Source organism: Cyprinus carpio, unplaced genomic scaffold, assembly GCF_018340385.1.
Source record: "Cyprinus carpio isolate SPL01 unplaced genomic scaffold, ASM1834038v1 S000006749, whole genome shotgun sequence".
Lineage (NCBI taxonomy): Eukaryota > Metazoa > Chordata > Actinopteri > Cypriniformes > Cyprinidae > Cyprinus > Cyprinus carpio.
This window is the reverse complement of record NW_024879348.1, coordinates 540,221-557,903: the sequence shown is the minus strand read 5'-3', so window position 1 is coordinate 557,903 and position 17,683 is coordinate 540,221. Positions and strand designations below refer to the sequence as shown.

General features: G+C 35.0%; 1 pseudogene; it reads left to right on the top strand.

Moving 5' to 3' along the window:
- The first annotated feature begins 1,923 nt into the window (after positions 1-1,923).
- Positions 1,924-17,460, top strand: LOC109071527 (annotated as a pseudogene).
- The last annotated feature ends 223 nt before the right edge of the window (positions 17,461-17,683 follow it).

The window sequence follows — 17,683 nt, the reverse complement described above, 5'->3', positions numbered from 1 at the left end:
TTCATGTGCAAAACTTTATTTTTAAAATGTCTATTCAGTTATGCCAAGTGTGATTCATATCCTGCAGTTTTTTGTACTCTCTCTCTCTTTACCTCGTTGTCACAATACTTTAACTAGGGTGTGATCCAAGTTGTTAATGGTTACAATGTAAACCCAAGGCTGTTTGGCAGAAAAAAAAAAAAAAAAAAGGGTTATGGAAATTCAATAAGCCTTAGTCAGAGACAGGGTAGCACCATATTAAATTTTTTGACAAAAATGAAAATGAGGTTAAGGAACAGAAGTACAGTGAATTTAATGGATTGTACTGTTGTTTAAAAACATACCAAATGTTTAGCTAATGAAATGTTTGTTTTTTGTAAACAAAAACGCCATGAAAGGGTTGTGAAAATTACAGTTACACAAAATGAACACAATGAAAGTGTTGCATGCATACATTTTACTTTATGTCCAGTTCATTTTTCTGCAAAGTACAGACATTTTTGGATTAATAATTTTATATAAGATGAATACAAATGTTCACATTTCTTTATTTACAGTAAATGTTGTCATTAGTCAAAGCAAGTAAGGCTCCAGAAACTATTTCTTGCTTATGTTTATAGAAACCTGTAATTTTGTGGCTTCCTTGTGGTCATGTAATTTTCTGTATTACAATTCAGTTTAGCATTTTGGTATCCATAATATTACATAATATGTACTATTACAGCTATTAATACTAGTGTTACTACTATAATAATAATAAACCTAAATAAAAAGAAACTAAAATTAAGCCTCCACTGCCACAAGACAAATATGGATGATTAGATATTTTGACCACAGCACATTGCCAAGTCATCACAGTCTTGCTTACTTATACAGGGCTTTGCAAAAGTTGCTAATTTTCAGACAGTTGCCACCTTGTTTGCACTGCTAAAAATACAAATAGCAAACCACCCCGTCAGCAAAACCAAATAATCCCAACTGCAAATAATGTTTCGTATGTTTCCTTGTATGCCACAAGTGGGCAGAAAAGATCCATATTACATTTATATTGATATACACTCTGCAGACATGAAAAATAAAATAAAATAAAATAAAATAAAATAAAATAAAATAAAATAAAATATGTGTCCACCTGTTGTGTCATACCATTTGAACTGTGATAACAAATAGCTACACTAGATGTCGCTCTTGCTTTATAATCCAGGAAGCCCAACACAGAGTTGATGAATTGCATATTTTGCACAATGTTGCTTTTTCCAAAGGTATGTTGCTGTCAAAATTTCTGTTATTTATGACGCTTTATCATTATTTCGGACAACACATCACCATCAAATGGTCAAAATACAACAATTGTTCTTACTAATGAGTGACTGAGCAAATAAATAAATTTACAAAATGTTTTGGTCAAAATATGACAGCTTGCCCCTACATATGAAAAATATTCTTGCACTGAAAACAGTTCAACCTTTGTTAAAATCTGAAAATAATAATAAATCTAAAAAATGAAGTCAAATATTTGTTGATATGTTGATATTTGTCAGAATGCATGTCAGTGTGGTTTTATTGAGTTCAATTGTTTACACAACAGCTTTAATGAAAAAATGTTAAATCTAAAAAAAACAAGATGACGTAATATAAATAGTATTTTTGGAGATAAATAAAAATATATATATATGAACTAGGTGTCTGAAACCAACGTACAATAAATAAATAAATAAATAAATACTATTAGTGACAATTATCCCCGGTCCCTTTTTATATTGCATTCTGTTCTGGTATCTGATGATACTTTTTATAATTAGCTATGGTAAAATTGTATCGATCTAGTAGTAGCGTCTTCTACTCAACTAACTCTCAGTTGTGCCTTGTGAATGTATAGCTACAAGATATCCTCTTACGTAATTCACCAAAACAAACTGACAGGCTCCACAGGGGCTCTTTGGTCCCATCTAAAGACACTGGACACAGTCTGCGAGGGAAAGTGAAAGTAGTCTTGCGATGGCTGGGCGGGTCAAGCGTACTGGATTTCTGGTTTATTGTTTTGAAGGCCTACGGGAGGAGACTGAGGGGGGGGTGTAAAAAAAACCCGAGTTAAAGATGGCGGAAATCGAAGGAGATGAGACTGCTCGGCCCGCAGCAGCGCCCCGCGTTAACGGATCAGGGATGGTCGGTTCTGGTCACCAGACCCCAACCATGGTGACCTCGGGTCCGCGTATGGTTCGGATCGTAAAGTCGGAATCGGGATACGGATTCAACGTCCGCGGTCAAGTGAGTGAAGGCGGCCAGCTGCGGAGCATTAACGGGGAGCTGTACGCTCCTCTCCAGCATGTCAGCGCCGTGTTACCCGGGGGTGCGGCGGACCGGGCCGGTATAGTGAAAGGAGACCGAATACTAGAGGTGTAAGTCTTCCATCTGCCACTTTATTACTCATTTTAGCCTAGAAATCAGCATTGCTCTGCTGTCAGTCTGTTTGAAACAGCGCACTGTTGGCTTGACGTTGTTTTAATACGTTACAATAGGGATCTGTGGACTTGTTTAAGCTTTCGGTGGCCGTGCATGCCAACACACCCCTGCTAATACTGTACAATAACAGATCGTCATTATGTAAGACTTGAGCAGATAACGCGTACTGGGCACTTCTCAAACGCTGAACGGTTGTTGTGCAACAGGATCATTGGTTTGGTGTATTCAATAATTGTGCGTGGCTCCGTTGAAGCTTATACATCCAGAAGTGTCTCGCACTCGGTGACTTGTTGATACAAGACAGATGCATGATCGCAACATGCTGTCATATTGATTTCTTATCATTGGTGCAGCTGATAAATGCAGTTCCTGTCACGTTCGCATCCTGAACTGTGCTTGATTTTAATATTGTTTGTCCTGGGAAGTGCATAATTGATGATTTTAAAAAGTAAGCAGTCAAAATATAATGCACATATAATAGCAAATGAGACTACATAAAATTGATACATTTAAAGAAACACATTTTACATGATATTTAGTGATAAATATTCCAATGTTTTGGCAGCTTTGAGATGTCCATTTTCCTGCTTTTAATAGAGTGTCCCTTGTGTCAGTTCCAACAAGCTTAAAAATGAATACTCAATTTCTGTTTTCTGGTATTTTTAGTAATATATATTAGTATATATATGCATACAACTTTGATGCCAAAAGCTATATTAACCTATATTACATATATGTCAGTATTATATTAGCAGTATTATGTCATGTCAACCACAAATAATAGCCTATTTGCTTAAACCTCACTAAAGAATATATGAAAATACATAACATATGTCTATAAATTTTCACATAAGGCAGAATAACAGATCTTATTAATAGGCCAGTGCTAATAACATTAATTTAAAAATATCGGCTGATTGATGTGGACATTTTACTATATAATAATATTTGTGTAGTGGTGTAATGTGCAGTTTTTACTGCACTGAACAACTGTGTGAACGCTGAGAACAGTTTTAAGAAATATCTTAGTGTATCTTCCTTCAAGTATCTTCCTTCAGTGAATATTTTGCAGACGCTGTACATTGCATATTAATTCATAAGCTGCATTATGCATGTATAGAGCCACGCCGCTGGCCATAATTAGTCATTGGAGGTGTCACAGGTAACGTGATCAGCATTAAAAAAATGAGACATATTGGGGTCACTGTTTTATCTTAAGGGAAATTCAGAAGTAGAATAAGGCTTCACAAGGGCTGCCGAATGTGCTGTAGTCTTCATAATGTCAGTCCCAGTCAATAAACTCAAATGTTAGTGGTGCACCTTTGCCAGCTTCACTCAAACCGCTTTCCCCAGACGGTCTTTATCACCTGAACTTGATATGCAGTGCGGTCATCTAATTTGTGTGTAATAGATAAACTCAAGGCATGTGTATGTAAACAATGAAATTGTTTGTGTGCTGCACACTAGTGTCAGGGACCTATAAGTGTATTTCTATTATTATTCTGTTTTCTATATAAAAATGATGCTGCACTATTCCATAGTTCTTTTTATCGATCATTGTTCTCTTTAAAACAAAACTTTTCTTCACATTGAGCACGATCTGATTCGATGTTGCTAATTTTATCCCATGTTGAAATATTACATTCATTGAAAATGTCATGAAAACATTTACCCCCTCCTTGAAAGGAAGGGAAACGTGAAGGGTTCTTAGGGACATGAAGTTTGTTACTTACTGAGCCTCGGTCAAGTTTTACTTTAAAGGGAGAACCTAGTTCACCCAAAAATGAAAATTCTGTCATTAATTACTCACCCTCATGTCATCCAAACATGTAAGACCTTTGTTCATCTTCGGAACACAAATGAAGATATTTTTGATGAAGTCCGAGAGCTCTCTGACCTCCTATAGACAGCAAGGATCCTTACACGATCAAGGCTCAGAAACGTAGCAGGGACATTGTTAAAATAATCCACATGACATCAGGGGTTCAACTGTAATGTTATAAATCTACGAGAATTCTTTTTGTGTGCAAAGAAAACAAAAATAACAACTTTATTCAACAATTCGTCTCTTCCAGTCACCCTACAGCACCTTTTTGGAGAGTATCACATACGTACAGTATGTACACTTTGATCTGAACGTAAACAACACAATGTATTCTCATAGGGAGTCAGTAAATGATGACAAAAGTTTAATTTTCGGTGGACCATCAGAGTCTCTTTAAATTTTTAAATCTAGACCATCTTAAAGAATCTAGCGGTTTGGGATAATAATTGTGAACTGGAGTTTCCAAGATTTGATTTACTTATTTTCGTAATGTTTTAGCATGATCTTTTTTCTGTCTGGAAATGTTCCTAATACGTAAAAGGATTCATCAGCCCAAGGCTGATTTCCTGAGGAACTCCTTTGAGGAAGAAGGAGTGGGTTCACAAACCCAAGTTTATTTATGAGCGCTGAGCTGTTTTTCCATTTAGTTTTTGGTGAGTGTCTCTCCAGTCCTCAGTTCAATAATATACTGTAAACATGAATAAGTTTTAAGAAGGAAAAGAAAATTAATGTGGTATGTTTACAATAGCCTATATCAAGTTTTCACTTAACAGTTAGCAGTACTTCCAGTCTGAAATGAGGAAGTTTGCAGTAAGGAATCATTGCAGTCACTAGCTGGTCATGTGAATGTCATGTTATACAACAGTTTGTTCCTGTTCCAAACTCATTATTCAGTATGTTCAAGTTTTCAAGCACGTGATTTTAGATGAATCAGATGAAAGTATGACACCTTGACATAAGAGAACCTAACTCTTAAGAGAACCTAAGTGTTCAGTTTTTTTTTGTTTGTTTTAAAAAAAGTGTTTCTATTGTCCAATAATATTTTAATAATGTTGTTCCCTATTGGGGATGTAAATCAGTCATTCCTGAAGAGTTTTAGATTTTTAATTTCCCTCTCCCCTTTAATGTAATGAAATCACTAATGGATTTGTTTCTGTGGGAGTGTAGAAGGCTGACTGTCAGCTCTGTCTGCCACCATTGTGTCCCATCATGAAATATACGGTCTCCCTCCATCTGTCTCCTGGGTTATGAATTAGTGATGGTGGAAATAAGTGATGGGCAGGTGGCATGTGCTTTCTCTTTCATTGTTGGTGGGCTCATGTGCATATGCAATATTAAATCATATCTAAATGGAGATCCCAATGACCCTTAACCTTTATTAACTGAAAAACTCAGTAAACCAGGCAACTCAAAAAAAAAAATTATAACTACAGACTTTTTTTAAAAAGACATTAGCAGTTCCTTGGTGCAGATGTCCAATTAAAACTGTATGTTAAAGTGCATGCAAATGACAGTTAAACATATAAAATAAAAAAAATTTTGTCCAGTGTCTTCAAACGCAGATATTGGGTACATTGATAATAAGAAATGTTCCTTGAGCACCAAATCAGCATATTAGAATGATTTCTGAAGGATCATGTGACACTGAAGCCTGGATTAAAGGCTGAAGATTCATAGGCGTAGAGAGACTACTGACCGCATCTTAATTTTTCACCCCCTGTAACATGACACACTTTTTTGCATCTCTCCTGCAGTAAACGGGTGTGAGCGTGGAGGGGGCGACGCACAAGCAGGTGGTGGATCTGATCAGGGCTGGAGAGAGGGAGCTGGTGTTGACCGTCCTCTCTGTGCCGGCACAGGAAGCGGACGGACTTGAAGGTGGCGAGGAAAGCTCGTGCAGCCCAATTATGACTACAGCGACAAGCAGGCCGTCCCCATTTCAATCCCCACATACAAACATGTGGAACAGCATTCAGAGAAGTTTGTGGTTGAGTCGTGTAGAAAGAACGAAAGCGTTTTACTTTTTGGCTATTGTTTGGTGTTGATAATCTTGCTAATCTGGTCTTGCTCCTCCTGTCTTAGGTGTATAATGTGTACATGTCAGGCAGACAGCTGTGCTCGAAGCGCTACAGGGAGTTTGCAATACTTAATCAGAACCTAAAGAGAGAGTTTTTCCAACTACAATTCCCAAAGCTGCCAGGGAAATGGCCCTTTTCTCTGTCTGAACAGCAGCTGGACGCTCGCAGGAGGGGGTTGGAGGAATACCTGGAGAGAGGTGAGACAGAGGACAGAGAGTGGAGGAAGTAGTATGTGTGTGTTTAATTTAGGTCGTTTATTTATTTCTTATTAATTTTTTTATTACAATCATGATATATATATATATATATATATATAGTCCTAATTTTTCACCCACTAAATATTATTTTAAAACAAATTAATTCAAAACTGCATATGGGTTAATAAAACAAATAATAATTTTACAAGTTATTTTTATAAATACATTTTCTAAGTTATTTTTACAATACATTTTAAATCTCTCAAAAAGAAATGTAGATAATCAGCGTTCTATTACCTTTATGATTTACACATAGATTTATTTATTATTTATTAATGCACATTGTTTATTAATGCACATTAATTTCTCTATTACAGTTACAGTATTTTATTTTTCATCAAATATTTATATTTTATTCTTTTTTTTTTTTACAACACTAGGTAAATACAAAAACATATTAATAGTTATAAAACAGTCTTCATTGTGTCTTTTCTTTTTTCTTGTTGGTGGGGACTGGGGAGTGACCTGGAAATTTAATTTAATTTTTTTTTTTTTTTTTTTTGTCAGACTGTCCTGATTTTACACAGTGATTAATTTTGATTACACAACTTCTTTTTTATTACAAATGACTTGTATTGCTTTGAGGATGTTTTTGTTTTGTCATCTTTCCACTAAGCCAAAATGGAAGTGGTTTTGCACGCTTGTTTACAGAGACTTTGTGATAGATGCACGAGCTATGAAATGCACATCTCTCTATAAATATACATCCTGTCTTTCACTCTGTCTGTCGACATGTTTCAGTATGTTCAGTGCGGGTCATAGGTGAGAGTGACATTATGCAAGAATTCCTGTCTGAATCGAACGAGGTAAGTACAATATATGTGTGCAAGAACAAATAGTTTTGCTCAGCAACACCGTTTCATCGCGTGTCTTGTGTTAAAGAACCACAACGGCATAAGTGATGTCGAGCTACGAATAGCACTGCCTGATAAAACCACAGCCTCAGTTAGAGTAAGAAAGAATAGCACCACTGACCAGGTCTACCAGGTAAAATATAATACACCAGTCTGACTATTCAAATATCAAATGACCTCAACAGAAGCCCATCCTTGTCATAAATCATCATTTTCCCCTCTTTTTCAGGCTCTTGTCATAAAGGTTGGGATGGACAGCATCATGGCCAGTTACTTTTGCTCTCTTTGAAGTTATTACCACTCGTTTGGTGAGGAATTGCTCCATTTTCCTTCAAGCATTTATGTTTTGAATCAGTTTCTGACTCTTAGGTTAAACTTTTAGGTTTTCACTGTGGAAATTGGTTGACCTTGCTATGAAGTCAAAAGTAATTATTTATGATTATTAAGAGCAATTAAACTGCCACTTTGTGATACCCTCTTAATCAAACAAACAAACCCTCTGTATTTTTGACCCAGCTGGCAAGCTCAGATAAGGTGCTACCTAGCACATAAAGGACACTGAGCCTTGTTAATGAAACATGAACAGAACAAATTTAAGTGTAAATCATTTTGCAAAACCCTTCTTACGTAGACTTACAGAACACTCTCAGAGAAAAAAAGTTACAAAGCTATCACTGGTTACCCTTTAAAAAGGTACTAACGTACACATGTACTACTAATATCTATCATGACAACTCTTGGAAGATTTTAGCATGGTAATGGATATGACATTATTAATGTGTTTGGTATTGGCGGAATAGGTCTGCTACGCTGCTGCTGCTGTTGGTTATTGCTTTGGTTGTAAATTATGGCTGCTGCTGCAAAGCAAGTACAGGCACTTGCTACAGCCAGTGCATATGGCAATACAGTGCTGTGAGTATTTAAGACATACTGCTGCTGCACAAATAATAACCCGTAGCAGATCTATACAGGTGGAGCTGGGGAAGGTGGGCAGGGTTCCCACGGGTCCTTGAATTCCTTGAAAGATTTTGTGAATCTGAAAAAAAAAAATTTCAAGGCTCTAGAAAGTTTTTGAAAATAAGCATACATTGACACAGGTCCTTGAAACTGCTTGAATCTATTTTGTGGCAGATGTTTTCTGGAAAAAATTCCATATTATTCCCTCTGGTCCGCTAATGTGTTATTTCGCCAACACTTCGTGGCCTATCCGTACTAGCTGGCTTGAATTACATTAGTTACGCGGATTTACGTGTTACGTTAAGGGTTTCCCACGTGAGGTACTTTGTGTTGTACATTGCAATGACGTTAGAGTGACCATACTTCCTCTTTTTCCCGGACATGTCCTCTTTTTGGATCTTAAAACATTGGGATTTCTGAATCGGCCAAAATGTCGGGGATTCGGCTTTTGCTTTCTTCATTCACCAATGATTGTGTGTGTTTTTGTATTAGAACTGTTTTCTTAATCCTGCTCCCACTGAATTTCTGACCATTACTGCCCGCTCCTGTGATTTTTGTGTCCAGTCCCCCCGCTCCCGCAAACATTCTAATATTGCATAATTTTCATGCATTGGGGAGCATCTATCAATATGCAGAGTATGTAAGTCTCTTTTAAATGAGCTTTCACTTCTGTTTATGCGATCATGCACGCTCTGTGTGAAGTAAGATCAGATATTTGTCATTAAGCTCAGGACCTCCAGCATGGTCTATCAGCCATCTCTATCTCCTCAACCCGTGATCAGTCAAATCTGACTCCTGCAGCTCGTGTTGAATGCAGGGCTGCCAAGTCTGAATTTTTTTTTTGTCCTATGGCTATTTAAACTGTTAATGGGTTGATTTTCCCCCGTGGGTTTAAAGGTTTCAAATGTTGTTTAATTACATTTGACTGACATGTTTGTATGGAAACATTTTTGCATTCTGCCTATGATAAAACTGTGCTAGATGTTAAGTTTGAAGGAGGGTTTTGTGAAGTAGGGCCACTGGTAGGAAGGCTTTTTAGCTGTGGTTATGATCAATATGCATAACAGTGACTGTAAATGTTGTATTTTAGGTATGACATAACTTCAGTTTTTGATATTCGGGATATGGTCATTGCACTACTTTTGGGCACTACTTTAACCACCAACCAACCAGACCTGTTTTTGTAAAACTAAAATATGGTCACCCTACATGACGTTCATAAGCGCACAAAACTACTACAATGGTACCTCACCGTTTCACAGACAATCCGTGAAATTAATGTTGAATAGCTTTGCTTGTTAAGATAATGTAAACCCATGAGGCAAGAAAAACTTAAAAGCATATTCATATATCTTAAAACTTCTGGTTACATGAGCCTAAACTCTTTACAATAAAATCCATGCAAAAGTTAATATTAGATACTTTTAAAATACAGTATAGGATGTATTGAATATTCTTCAGTTTTATGCAAAACAGAAATACAGCAAATAAAATATCAGATCTCTGTCATGGCCAAAAATAAATGCAAAAAAAAAAGCTTTTTTGCATAGTTGTGTTTGAGACATGAAAACTGTAACAATGTTTCTTACAAGATAACACGACGTAACCTCGCTCTCACTTGAAATGTGTCCCCACATCAAGTCCTTGAATTTGAGGGTATTGGAGCTGGAAAGTCCTTGAAAGGTCCTTGAATTTGAAGTTAATCAAGGTGTGGGAACCCTGGGTGGGGAGTTTTAGAGGAACTCTGAAAGCATGCTGTGTAATGGTCTAGTGGATACTCACCAGCCATTTAAATGTAAAGCAGCAAGCTTATTGGCTGCGTATGCAGCATGAACCAATCAGCTTATCCCAAGTAGTTTAACGTTGTGAATGTCATCAACTTGTGTTAACAAATATGTACCTTTGAGCTACTACTAATAAATTAGGGGTAAATAAGGTGCAAAGATGTATATGTGCGTATATATATATATATATATATATATATATATATATATATATATATATATATATATATATATATATATAATATATATATATATATATATATCTATATATATATATATATATATATATATATATATATACACACACACACACACACACACATATACAAGCTTTTGAACCTTAAGGTACTGCCCAGTGACAGCTTTGTACCTTTTTTCTGAAATTGAAGAATGTTTTTTTTTGTCTGTAAATAATGTTTGTGGTTATGCCACATGATGACTAAATAGTTTTAAATATCAAATATAGTGTAGAAACATAACTTGCATGGGGCTTTTAAGCTTCAAAAATGGAGAAAATGTACCAGCAAATTATGATTAAAGTGGTCCATGTAATGTTTGCACAATTCCTAGTTATACGATAGCTTTGTGTGTTGAGCTGGACTAGATCATTGAGTCAGTGCATCATTTAATAAATTAGTTTGTGAACTGGATTAGCTAATTCATAGAAAAGATCCAACTCAAAAGGCTGTTTATTTGAATAAAAATGATTATTATTATTATATTTTAAAATATATCCTGATTAATCCAAAGATTGATTTTCAGAAATATTTATTATTATTACTAATCTTGAAAACAGTTGTGCTGTTTCATATTTTTTGTTGAAACTGTAATACTACATTTTCAGAATTCTTTGATAAATGAAAAAAATGTAATAATTAGAGTATTAATTTATTACTTTCCAAAAAAACTTAATGACCCCAAATTTTCAAGGTTTCAAGATTTTCTGTGAATTACCAGATTTAATTTTGTACATCATACAAAGCTGCTGTCTAATAAATTAGACTTACCATAAATCACTAAACTGTTCTGAAAATCTCTGTGTTGTCAGTGCGCAAATTGGCTCCTAATGAGTTCCCGCACAAGCTCTATGTTCAGAACTACACATCTGCTGTGCCCGGGACGTGTCTCACAATGCGGAAGTGGCTCTTCAGCACACAGGAAGAGGAACTGCTGCGGGACAACCCTCTTGCCCTGCACTACTGCTTCCATCAGGTCAGTCCCAATGGCCTTTACCAGTACTTTATTGTCACTTCTCTCCTTCATTGCAAATTAAATTAATATAGTGTCTCCAGACTTTTAAAACGTTCTTTATGACGAACTCTTTGAGACTAAAACAATGAGTACAAACACATTAAAATAAATTCAGGCCATAAACAGCACAAATGGACTTTGTACAGCTAGCAAGGTTTCTTGTTAATGTCTCACATGCTCATTTACATTTTATTCAGCATATTTGTATAGCAGAAGTCATATAAGATGCCTCTAAAACAAATTCATGGTTTGGACTCAAACAGCTCTTCAGCTTATCCTCATATAATCATATCAGTCAGAGCTGTTCATCTTTTACATTCTGTGTTTGTTTTTTCAGGCACAGGATGATGTGAAGAAGGGATTCATTAAAGCAGAGGATAAAGCGTACCAGCTGCAAAAACTAGCAGAACAGAGAAAGATGACAACGGTCTCTCATACTTTATCCATCATAAAATGCTGCATAGGAATGCTATTTATCTTTTTGTTGAAACCTGTCAATAACAAGTCCAGGCCCCACTTCACCTCAAAATCAAATAAAAATGATAATAAAAATAAAATCACAAATTAAAAGCAAACTTTATTTTAATTTCCCTTAAAAATCCTAATTAAAGCAACAAAACAAATCTTTCTCATTAGTGTAATGTAAAAATACATATAATATGGCACAAAATGGCAAAAAGTATTATTTAAACACTGTTTTAGTTTTTATTGATATTTTGAATTGTTTTCAATTGTTTTTTTTTCTCGTTTAAGTTCTAGTAATTTTATGTTTTTGTCATTTTTAGTAAGTTTTTTACATTTACTAATTGTGATTGAGTAATTTTAGGACTTCAACTTCTTTTATTTAAATAAGTTGCCAAGGCAACATTTTAATGTCATTTATAGTTTTTCTTCTATTTTTTTTTTTTTTTTTTTTTTTTCAGTTTTATTTAAATTTAACAAATTATAAAAAAGTATAGATATTTTTCGTTTTAATTAACACTTGGCACAATACAAACATGTTACTTGTTTTGAAAAATTCTTCATAGTGTGTCTTCTTTCTTTTTTTCTGATTTTGGGGTGAATGTGACCTGGACACTTTACCTTTTTTGTCACAAAGCACAATCAATTAATAACATGTAAAAAGATGTTCATTTTAACATGCAATAATCAATTGTGTGTACTTTTTTCAGTATCTGAGTCTGTTGCGCTCATGTGAGGGATATAATGAGGTGATGTTCCCTCACTGTGCATGTGACTCACGGAGGAAAGGTCATGTGATCACAGCCATCAGTATGAAGCATTTCAAACTGCACGCCTGCACAGAGGACGGCACTCTTGAGGTGGGCCAGTGATGCTCAGAGTGTACCAAAACCGTTTTTAAGCCTAGAATGCTTTATTTGTCTCTATACATATTAAAGCGTATCACCAAATTCTGTGAGAACGTGTTTGGTTTGCTTGCCCCTAGTAATAATTTATCTGTGACTCACAGAATCAGGTGATCGTCTTCGAATGGTCAGAGATGCAGAGATGGGACACAGATGAAGAGGGAATGGCCTTCTGCTTTGAATATGTGCGCGGAGAAAAGAAACCTCGCTGGGTCAAAATATTCACTCCTTATGTAAGTCACCCAAATATTAGAATTAGAGCTTTATTATTTACCTGCTGAATTATGTTTTGTAGAACATTTTGAACAGAAATAGTCCCTGAATTGTATGTGCCTGTGTTCCCTTCTCCAGTTTAACTACATGCACGAGTGCTTTGAGAGGATTTTCTGTGAGCTCAAATGGAGGAAAGAGGTATTAATAACTTGCATTTCTGTTAAGAGTTTCTTTACCTTTCTTGTCATTTGTTATTAATTTAGTTTCTTTTTGATATGTTAAAGGTTGAAGACGAGGCCTCGGACAAAGGCAATAAGAACTGTAGTAATAATGGTAAGAAGAAAACCTTTTGCCCTCATTTTATCACACACACACACACGTTAATGGGATTTTTCTGAGTGTACTCATGTGATGACCATACTCGCACTCAAAACCTGAAATACTGGTTCATTCTTACCACATTTACTTGAAGTATCAAGTATAGAGTCACATGTCATGCGTGTGATGCTTGTGTTGATGCGTCAATGCATAAAATGAACCTTGCACATTCCCAAAAGATCAAATAATGGAAATGTATTCCTTTATTATGTAAAAACAAAATGCAGGAAACTGATTTATTCAGCACTGTAGGCCAGCACTGAATGAAATACTCCAGCAAATGTGCTTTTTATTATTGAACACTGTTTTATTCATTAAGCGAATAATAAATTGCCATATTATAATTGTGCTTGTGCTGCAATAGAAGTGAATATGTGAAATTAATTATACAATAAATGTTAATGTTTTTCTGTACTACATTTATAATAATATATTTATATCAATTTAATAATTTGGTAATATATTCATTTAATTTTATATTAATTTAAATATAAAGAATTAGATTGTTAATTATTTCATTATATCTTTAAATGTAAAGATAATTATAAATAATTTATTTAAAAGTATGATGTATAATATATATATATATATATATATATGTGTGTGTGTGTGTGTGTGTGTGTGTTATATATATATATATATATATATATATATATATATATATATATAATATATAAATGTACAAATATTTTTAAATATAAAGATTATTTAATACATTTTATATATGAAACATCATTTTTTAACAAATAAAAAATATATAATTTTTTTTTTAAAATATGAAGTACAGTATTTATTAAATCATTTTTCCAAAATTATAATGTGAATGTGTGTGTGTGTGTGTGTGTGTGATATGTATATATATATATATATATATATATATATATCTTATATATATATATATATATATATATATTTATATATATATATACCTTATATATATATATATATAACATTATTATTTATAATAAAATATGAAATATATTTATAAATATTTAAAAATTTAGTTTATATCATTTTTAAATGTTAAAAATATATTTATTATTTTTTGTTATAATAAAAAAATTATACATATTTTAATTTTATTATATTTTATTGTGTATTTATTTTTAAACATTTATATACAGTATAATATTTAGCTTTTGTTTCAATGGGTGATACAACATTCCCTTATACGGAACTTTACGCTGATAAAGTGAGTAGTATTCATCATCACATTAATCCACTGACGCCACACTGAAAATGACGGATGTCTGGAGTGTAAATGTGATTTTAAACTTGGTGGGCCTATAAAACAGAAAGCAGAATTTATAAAATTATATTAATTGTTCAGAAAAGCTAATGAAGCGATTCTGTATTGCAGATTACCTCTCGCCACTGGAGCAGCAGAAGGGATGGCGCCACCTAGGGGGCGAGATTGCCACTTCCTAAAACTCCCCTCGAGCCCCTGTGGAATTGTGCTGGATCATCACACTGAAGCAGACCATAATGACCATCTTACCACGGCAACACCCTAGCGACGCCATACCAACCACGTTTCCCACGGAGACAAAAGTGTGCCTTTCAGATGCAGATTGGACAACAACGGCAACGCAAAATGCCATCATCTTGGCAATGCAGACGCAAAACTATCGCTGCGGGGATGTTTCGCACCAATGGGTTCTGCTGTCATTTCATCAATAGATACTTTGAACTCGCTTAAGTACATGTAAAATACCACATAGGACCAGACCTAAAGATCTTCCACGCCATCGGTTTAGGAGACACGCTCTTCTCTAAGTCTACTTTAGAGCACTGTTATCACGGCAGCGAAGTAACGAATGACCACTTTGTGATTTGTACAGTAGCCGCTATGGCAACTGTTAAAAAAAAATAAAAATCAGTATATATGGGAGGGGGAAGTCATGCCTTAACAAAAATTGTGATGGCATTATTGCTTGATTTTCCCAGTATTGCTGATTAAAATGAGTTCATTTTCATCTTATTTCTCATTAAATGAGGAGTTAACAAGTGTGTGTGAAGTGACGGGACAGGAGTGTTTATGGACCGGTGTAGTTTATATAAGCGACCTGCAGGGGGCCCCAGCATCAAACACATAAGCAGCTGCGCTCAGGATACAGGTCAGTTTATTTGTTGCTCTCAGAGGAAGCATCATGGAGGCTTAGTCTGAGTTGGTTTTAGTGTTATTTATTGTTTAAGACTGCAGAGGCTTCCCTTGCTCAGTCATAGAGAGACAATAGCACCACACCGTACCTGCTGACAGGATCCGAAGTGGAAAAACAAGGAATAGATTGAGAATATCAGAATAGTTTGCACATTGTTTCTTCTCTTATATGGTTCTGAGTAAAAAGAACTGGGGCAGCAGGCAACTGCTTTCAATTTCATTTACAAATTCCCCACCGAATGCGAAAATAACAAACCATTTTGTTTTTCAAAGTGGTCTGTTTGATATTTTTCAGTTTCTCTTTCTTCTTTTTTTAACGCATAAGTAGAGAACCAGAGATTAAAATGTAGTATAGCTGGAAAGATATACCATAAAGGACCTTAGTGGGTCCCCCTTGTCACAGGAACAGGCACACTTTGACCATTTTCTTAAAGGAATAGCTCACCTAAAAATGAAAATGTACTCACTCTCAGTTCGTTTCTTCTTCGCTTTTCACTTCACAAGATGTAAATTGATGGATTGGAGTGGTGTGGATTATTATGATGTTTTTATCAGCTGTTTGGACTCTCATTCTGACGGCACCCATTCACTGCAGAGGATCCACTGGTGAGCAAGTGATGCAGTGCTTAATTTCACCCAAACTCATTTACATTTTGGATGGCCTGAGGGTGAGTAAATATTCATCAGATGTTCATTTTGGGGTGAACTGTTCCTTTGACAGACATGCATGTTAAATGCAAGTCAAAAGCTTTGCATTCCAGCACAATACAGTGATAAATCAGCTTATCCTCATCCAGATGCTTAAGCCACCTTGGCTACGATTCCCTGATCAATAAATGAGTTTGTTATATATGTGTGTGTGTGTGTGTGTGTGTGTGTGTGTTCTACATCAGATTGCTCTCTGGTTAGAGTAAAGGCTCCTATTATAGCAGCACAGTAGCATCTGTGGTCTAAGCATATTTACAAAACATCATTTGGTGTCTTCAGTATTTCTGTATTTGATTAGTTCAGCCAGTTTATCAATGTGAATGATGAAAAAAAAAGTAAGACCTATGTGTGTTACGCTTGTGTAATTTGTCTTTTCGTCAGGAGTGCAGGTGCGACACTTTTTGTATTGTTCGGAAATGTCAAAAGTGTTCCACCTCGTAATGTTCACCAGCGCTATAAAATATTAATTGTTTGGTCAGTGTTTTTTATTTTGTGTCAATGTGCCAGGGGGAAAGAAAAAAGAATATGAATGTACCAGAATGTATTTATAACATGGATGATTATAAGCGTTTCTTGGACATTAACTTGAACTGCAACCAGTTAAGATCATCACAACGCTTCAGTTTAAAAGTTAAGACACTAACCAGCTTTTAACCTTCCACTGAGTGTTTTCTTAACGTTAGGCCCACCTTGAAAGTTTTATTAATGTTTTAAGTTTTTTTCCTAAAATTTGTGTGTCGGGACGATTACTGACAAGTTTAATGGCTATATGTCTTTGTTCTGCGCTTCATCTGTACATTTTACTGCTTATGTGTAATACTGACAGAGTCTTTGTAGCTTTTTCTGACTGAAAACATTAATTTATTTTTCTGCTGAATCAAGGGGATTGAAATGGAATTGCTGTGGTGGGTTTAGAAAGGGGCTTTGTATGGAAAAAGATATAATGCATAAGTGAAGGAGATAAACGGGCGTGCATTATTTCATGTAGCCTAGATAGTGGCATAAATTAACAATAATATCGGGATACAATAGTTTTATATCTGAAATGTGTGAAGGTTAAACTAACCAGAGTTATAAAACATGAAACAAACAAAAAAAAAAAAACTTTGAAGAAACATCATGTAGGTTGAAACATTGTAACATACTATTTTAAATAAAATGAACTATTGAAAATAAAAGTAAAAACGAGTTCATGTGTTAATCATTGTTTTTTTTATCTTTCGTGCTTTTTTTTACGTTGTAGGTTTTGTACAACGCGACCCTTTTAACCAATCAGAAACGTTTGAGGCTGTTCTCTGCCAATAGCGTTAGTCTGGGGCGGGACTACTCGTCGGCTCGACCAATAGAAATTAAGCATATTGGGAATTAGGTTTAGAAACGTCATTAGTTTGTAGTTTGGTTCTGATAA